The sequence below is a fragment of the Aplysia californica genome, unplaced genomic scaffold, assembly GCF_000002075.1.
Source record: "Aplysia californica isolate F4 #8 unplaced genomic scaffold, AplCal3.0 scaffold00120, whole genome shotgun sequence".
Classification (NCBI taxonomy): domain Eukaryota; kingdom Metazoa; phylum Mollusca; class Gastropoda; order Aplysiida; family Aplysiidae; genus Aplysia; species Aplysia californica.
The window spans coordinates 284,218-291,515 of record NW_004797390.1 but is presented as its reverse complement, the minus strand read 5'-3'; the positions used below and the strand labels follow the sequence as shown (position 1 = coordinate 291,515).

Here is a 7,298-nt window from a genome sequence, read left to right as displayed (position 1 = left end):
GATTAAGCGCTCAAACACTAACAAACTGACAAGATCTTTCGCTGTCTATAGCCGGGTACCCAATCCCACCTGGGTGAAGTGAGGAAAATTCGTGTAAAGTGCCTTTCCCAAGGACACAACGTCAGGCCCTTGACGGGATTCGAACTCGTGACCTTACGGTTGCGAGTCCACTAGGCCACCGACGCCACATAACTTCAAGCACAACGTCAAGGCATGACGTCCATAATATACTCGTATAACAGATCGAGTACGTTCTAAATGAACGGCTCCAGCCATGTTTACTTAACGGTCGTAGACAGAAGCAAAAGATTGGTGACTCACAGAACCCTCCAACAGGACATGCACATCAATAGATTTCCACTCATGCAAACAATCGGTTATTGATCTATCGGATCTTACAGGCCCTGGATCGATAACAACAACATCGGATCTTACAGCGGTTGTGTGTTTATGTATTTCTCCATCGGTAATGTAGTTGTCTACTGTATGGTAATATAACTTTAGTTCTAGTAAGAGTTTTACGGCACTTGCAACACAATGAGGACATATTATAAGTGCCGAAGAATAGAAGTGTTACAAGAGAGTAACAAACACAAAAAAAGAAGGAGAGATAAGGACGACAGATGTTTGACAGGAAAGAAGGAGTAAACCACACCAGAGCACCCGCCAACCACCCATGATATAACTTTAAAATAAAAAGAGACATTTTAAGGGAACTTTCGTGGGGGGGTTTTTTGTTGACAGTCTGGCAACGTCCACACATCTCAAATCATGATATCAGTCATTTGGAAAGCGGAGAATTTGTCGTTTTCTTTCTTTCTTTCTTTCTTTCTTTTTTTCCTTTTTTTTCTTCTTTCTTTTCTTTTTTTTTTTTACTTGAGCCGAGTGTTGATATCCCAGAAAAAGGCCTGAAACAAAGGGACCCTTGACGGGTTCGAAACTCAAACAATAAACTTGTGCGCGAATGGAGATATCCCCAGTAGTGCTGGGAGGCTAGGTTCCCCGATTATTGAAAGCTAGGAATTGTAGGAATCGACTCCGAACTTACTTTACAATGATGTGATTTCTTCCGATGGTTACCTGGTTGGCTCCGAACATCTTCAGAATTTAGGATATCATTGATTTTGGATCTCTACGAAGCATCAACTTTTAATTTTCTAAAATAAATTCTTTTAAAAAAAAATATTTAAATGAATACAATAACTGATAATCGTTGGTCTTCGTAATAAGGAGTCGGAACTTTTCTTCCGTAACATTAATCCTGGAAAACGGTTTCGGAATCGATTCTTCGCCCAGCTCTAATCTCCAGGGCACCACTATGGGCCGTGCACGGCCTCTAGCAATAAAGTCTGCTTTTCCCGGGCTCGCCCAACGTGTCCAATTGCTTGGACGCGCCGGTGGATTGACCAATAACGCATTTGGTAATGCCCGGTGGGCAAAGTACTTTCGTGGCGAGAAGGGGGCCTTTCCTCTGGCAAAGACACACGCGCGAAAGTGATGGAAAGTCACGCTTGCCGGGAAAACCCGGATTAACGATGTTACCGGATGTCTTTAAATATTCCGTACTGGTACCTATTTTTTTAAATTACGTAAATTACGACCCCACCCCCCCCCCTCCCCCACGCACATCACCCTCCAAAAAACGTAACAAAACAATGCAAAACAAAACAAAACAAAATAAAACAAAACAAAACGTCCCCCCCCCCCACGAAAAAACCCACCACAAACAAACAAAAAACAACAAACAAACCACCTCTTTTCTACTCCCCCCCCCCACCCCACCCTTTTCAATTCTTTATGAGAAAACTATAGAAACGTAATACCACAGAGAGGGTGCGGTGGCGAAGCGGTTTGTGCGCTCGTCTGCGAAGTGGAAAGTCCGGGTTCGAGCCTCGGTTCGGACACGGATTTTTTTCGCCCCCTCCTACCCACCCAGCAGTAACGGGTACCTGACTTCGAGTTGGGGAAGGAAAGGCGGCGCGGAAAGGAATTGGCCACCCTACCAAATATGCCGAAGGCCCAGGAAGTTGTCTCACTAACAAAGGCAATCCCCAATGTCTGGATCGGATGCGGGAACTACTTTACTTTTTAATGTCACAGTGTCCCACACATGGCCCTCGGAGAGTGGAGACCTAGGACGTGAGTTCAAGAACCTGGTACGTTCTAAATGTGGCACCATCTCTGGCTCAGAGGGTGACGGGGGGCTCTCGTGACCTAGAGGTTAAGGTGTTGGCCTCTCATTCAAAAGATCCCGGGTTCGAATCCGGGTAGCGACCGAAAAATTTTCTTCTCTAAATTTGTCTCCTTTCACCTCCTTTCTTGTTCTCTCGCAATGTTCTTTCGTCTGCTTTCGTTCCCTCCTTTGTCCCCTCCTCTGGGCTCCTGATTCTTTCTGCTGCCTTTCTACTGCTACTCCTTAGCTTCTTCCTACTGCTGTCTTTCAGCCACACCCCTGATCTTCTGGAAGGAAAGATCTACACCTAGCCCTCTTGGAAAAGGACGAAAAATCTCGGAGGGCCCGTTTGCAAGTTTCGTCCGTTAAAGATCCCTTGGTGGTCTAAAATCGATAACAGTAGGCTTCGGCCGCCAAAATTAAAAATTTCTTACCAACTGAAAAAATGTAATGTGTCTGCGGTAATGTTTTACGGCGCTCTGAACTGCATTAGGTCGTATGAGCGCGCGAGACACATTAATCATTTACAGTTCAGTAGGAATTAATTTTGAATTTTGCCCGGATGGTGGGTGAAGCCTACTCTTATCGATGGCTAGTCCATGCCATTATTCTATCGGTCCAAATTGTTTGCTGTCTTACCTTCTTCCTTTTTTCCCCCACCTCTTGTCTTCGCGTATTTCTTTCTCAATAGTCTGGTGGCGTTATATAATATTTCCAAAGTATTGTATTCTCTACTTCTCATTTTTTAAGCAGGGGCTGTCTTGTGTGTAAAAGAGATTTGTAAAAGAGAGACTCGTAGATTAAATAAGCTCCAAATGTAGAGACAAAGTTTATTGTTGCTCAGTTTTAAATGTATGTATGGACTTTTAAAAGTGTTAAACTGTTTTGATTATGAATTGGATATACATAATATGTACTAGGCTAAACTCTTCTGCCGTCTGCAGCAGCTCGGTGTCTTGCTGTTCTCACCGTTAGACATTAAAAGACTCGGAGGTTCAAGTCAAAATCGAGGTTTTTGGGCATTATTCCGAACAAATATCCGTATAACAAGAAAGCATCGATATGTATAGGGAGAGCATTATAAAGAACACACACATATGACCTTATGCCGTTGCGAGCGCCGTAAAACCCTCTACTATAAAAAAAAATTAAAGCACTCACAATGCGAAACCAAACAGCGAACTAAAGTACAGGTACAGACGGGCGCCCGCCAGATTCACAGAAAGTGACATCAGTGGGTGATTGGCGGGTGCTCTGATGTGGTTTGCTCCTTTTAAAAACTTTTAAACATCTATCCTCTTGATCTCTCCTCCTTTTTCGTGTTTGATACTTTCCCGAAACAATTATAATCTGCGGCACTTATATGAACGAATTGTTTTGTTACAGGTACTGTAAAACTCTTATTATAATAATTTTTATCTAAAAGTACAGTGACGTCATACTTAATTTGCAGACGAACAATGCTGTAAAACTCTTATAAAAATATCTAAAAGTACAGTGACGTCATACTTTGCAGACGAACATAGTACGGAATTGTCTTAGTGAGTGTGCGTGGGGGTGTAACTCGCCACGAAGCTCCGAGAAATAAATGCTATCGAGTGGGTGGAAGAAGCTGGGGATAATGGATGACGATGTGAACTCCCCGGACTCCCTTCCCTCCAGTCACTAGTGTTTTGTGGTGTAATGTTTAGCCTCTTCGTTGTCGCACGCAGGCAGGCGTGAGTTCGATTCCCGAGAGAGAAAGTTCTCCTGTGGAGTTTCTACGTCTGTCTGCTGCCATGGGACGCCCTACCCCGCTCGGAAAGGGGTGGTTCTGACAGGCAAGGACGAAGAGGTCGCATCTTTAATGATATAAACTGTGTCATTTGCGGTGAAAGTCATTTATTTTCTATTTATTACTATTGATGTTTTTCCGAGGGGGAAAGGAAGGGTGGGGGGGGGGCGTCCTTTTCGGAGTCTCAGTAGCTCATCAAGAACGAAGTTCGCCTGACAACGCTGTTGTCCTGATTTCGATCCCCGCCTGATTCTTGTTTTCCTTCGTGTTTTCTACACTCCCAGATTCTAGGGTTAGTAAAATCGAGCCCCTAGTCTTCTCGGGCGAAGACGAAAAATTGAGACAGTCCAATTGTGTCAAAGTTTGACACGGTAAAGATCCCGCGGCGGTTCTAAAATGGGAGAAAAATAAACTTTTCTGGTTACGCCCTTGCAAAATTCAACAAATAAAATGAAGCCACTCCTTGGTCAGTAAAGATAATTAAAAAAGAGTGCCATCGAAAACCGCGCGAGGCTGTCTGTCTGTCTGTCTAACAATTAAGAGATGACCCAACGGTCTGGGTAGTTAAAACAGCTACGTCGATCTACGTGAAGATCACCTACAACGTTAGAAGAAGATTTTCTTATTGTCAGTGACCCTCTGAGCTCTTGCAGGAGTTCGAAGAAGAAGAATTTGAAAAAGAAGACTTTGAAAACGAAGAATTTGAAGAGAAATTTCAAGAATTTTAAGAATTTTAAGAATTTTATGAAACTGAAGAAGAATTTGAAAAATACAAAGAATTTGAAGAAAATTTTGAAGAAGAATTTGAGAAGAATTTGAAGAAGTATTTGAGTTCGTTTGAATTTGAATTTGAATTTGAATTTGAATTTGAATTTGAATTTGAAGAAGAAGAAGAAGAAGAAGAAGAAGAAGAAGAAGAAGAAGAAGAAGAAGAAAAAGAAAAAGAAGGAGAAGAAGATGAAGAATGAAGAAGAATCTCTTCCAGACGCCACAGACAGCTTCGCAATAATAGACCAAGCAGTTCTGAATACATCGATAATTGTGTTAACATTATTGACGGTCCTACGGGACCGATGAATATGATCAAAGTATTCCGGTGTAATTGCTTTGATTCAATCAGTTCTGCTGTCGGTGCTCTTTTCTTTATTACCGCAGACCAACTCTAATCTATAAGAGGCCTCTTTCCCTCATTATGCTTCGGTAGAGGCACCTAGACATGTTATGCAACCCGAATATCCGATATTGTTGTCAACCAAATCAACTTCCTATTCATCTGCGATGTCTCTAACAATTAAATCCGTTCTAAATATAATCTTGCCCACTTTTCTCAAGCATGATGATATTATCATCTTTTCTTTCACGCTCACTCATCTGTAAGCTGTTGCCTGTAGGTTTTTGAAATCCATAGATCTAATATTAATACCGCACCCAAAATAGTGACGATAAACTTAGACTTGGCGCTCATGTGACATTTTGCAGTTGCGAGCGCCGTAAAACCTCTACTAAAACAAACAAACAAACAAACAAACAAATTTAGACTATATATCAATTCTTTTAGCTTTGTTTTAATAAAGATTTCTCCAGATTCACCTGTTTCACTGATAGTTTTAGAGGACGAACTAATTAAGTAATTGAGCGTATTTCTAATTATCACGTAGTCAGGTACACGCTTTGGCCTATCTGACATAGAGATACGTTTTCGGGAAACACTTTTTATTCACGTCGATTAGTTTTTAAGCTGTGATGTCTTTTTGATGTAATGTGTATTGAGCATTTTAAAAAAAAATGGAAATGCGCAGTACAAATGCTATTTATTATTATCATTTTTCAAGCTCTTCTTGGGTTTTGCGTAAAAAAACAACAACAAACAAACAAAAAAACAAACCCCACAATGTTAACTTGAAAAATGACTACAAACCTTTGATGTGGATAAATTACTATTTACTTTTTGTTGAAGCTCATACAAGGACCGTCATGCAATACGGAAAGGAAGGGGGGGGGAGGGAGAGAAGGGGTTTTAGGGGAAGGCGTCGGTGTGTTGAAAGATTCCTTAGTCTTTCGTAAAGTACACCTCCAAAGTATCGTAAACTTTGTTACTGAACAAGTCTTAGTGTTCCTTTCAAAACGGTCACCTCACAAAACTGAACTGTCTGTGTCTGTTTCCTAAACAAACTCAAATTTGGACGAGCTGCACGTCTTTCATTAATGAGTTTATATAATAACTATGTTCTGAAAAGTATAATTAATTTTACGCACTGACTAGTCGCTTAGTTTATTTGTTTGTTTTTTTTTCTTATTCAAACGAACTATAATTTGCAAGTTCAAAGTATAAAACAGATCATTAAGTGAGGCAGCGTGGTGGAATCAGGCTCTCGTCAAAATAATCAAAGTGAAGAAATTTGCATTTTTCTGCAGGTTTGTGAATTTCTATCAAATTTTTGTGTTTTGGCTCAACACCTTTCATGCCCTTTAAAGAAGCACCGAAACTATACGCAATAATAATTATTTATTATTTACCGTACCTTTCAAATCCCCGTAACAACATGGTTTTTCTGTATCCACATGTTCTCGAACACTCCAACAAAGTCAAATCACGGTCTCTCGGGGGGACACAAAGGATGGAGGTGTCCGTTAAAACTTCATGAGTACATCCAAACAGTCATGACGGGGGTCGATGATGAGTTTAAAGTTTAAGGCACGTGTTGGAGAGTCTGCAGGTAGCAGGGGCGTATCGTTTCGCGAGTCCCACTTGTTGCTAAGGAGGGACGGAGGAGTGAGAGAGTGAGTGAGAGAGAGTGAGAGAGTGAGTGAGAGAGAGGCGGCTCCATAGCCAGGGGTTGGATGGTTGATCGGCTCGCCGGTCTGTCTGTGAGTGAGTGAGAAGAGAGCGAGGGGAGAGAGAGGGGGGAGGAGGGAGAGAGGGAGAGAGGGAGAGAAGGAGGGAAGGAAGGGGGAGAAAGAGATGGGGAGATGGGAAATGGGAGAGAGGGAGAGAGGAGAGAGAGAGAGAGGAGAGAGAGAGGGAGAGAGAGAGAGAGAGAGAGAGAGAGAGAGAGAGAGAGAGAGAGAGAGAGAGAGAGAGAGGGTCACTTTGTCGCAGTCAGGGCAATTTGGGGAATGAAAGACCAAGAGAGTAATTGAGTGAGAAAATCAATGAATAAATAAGGTTTGTATTCTTTGGAGTGGAACCTGATATTTTTCTTAAGTGGGTGTGTGGAAGGGGGGGGGGAGTAGTTGTTGAATTAAAACAGGGCATGAAGAAGAAGAAGAAGAAGAAGAAGAAGAAGAAGAAGAAGAAGAAGAAGAAGAAGAAGAAGAAGAAGAAGAAGAAGAAGAAGAAGAAGAAGAGGT

The 7,298-nt window shown here is 41.8% G+C and overlaps 1 protein-coding gene across 1 annotated transcript in view; it reads right to left on the bottom strand.

The window, feature by feature from the left end:
• The window catches only part of LOC101862028 (somatostatin receptor type 3-like), a 100,915-nt gene extending 94,123 nt beyond the window's left edge, over positions 1 to 6,792 (bottom strand). The window contains exon 1 of the mRNA XM_005096050.3: positions 6,470 to 6,792. The gene's annotated coding sequence lies outside the window, so the exon portion shown is untranslated. The remainder of the gene's footprint in view (positions 1 to 6,469) is intronic.
• Positions 6,793 to 7,298: the final 506 nt, after the last annotated feature.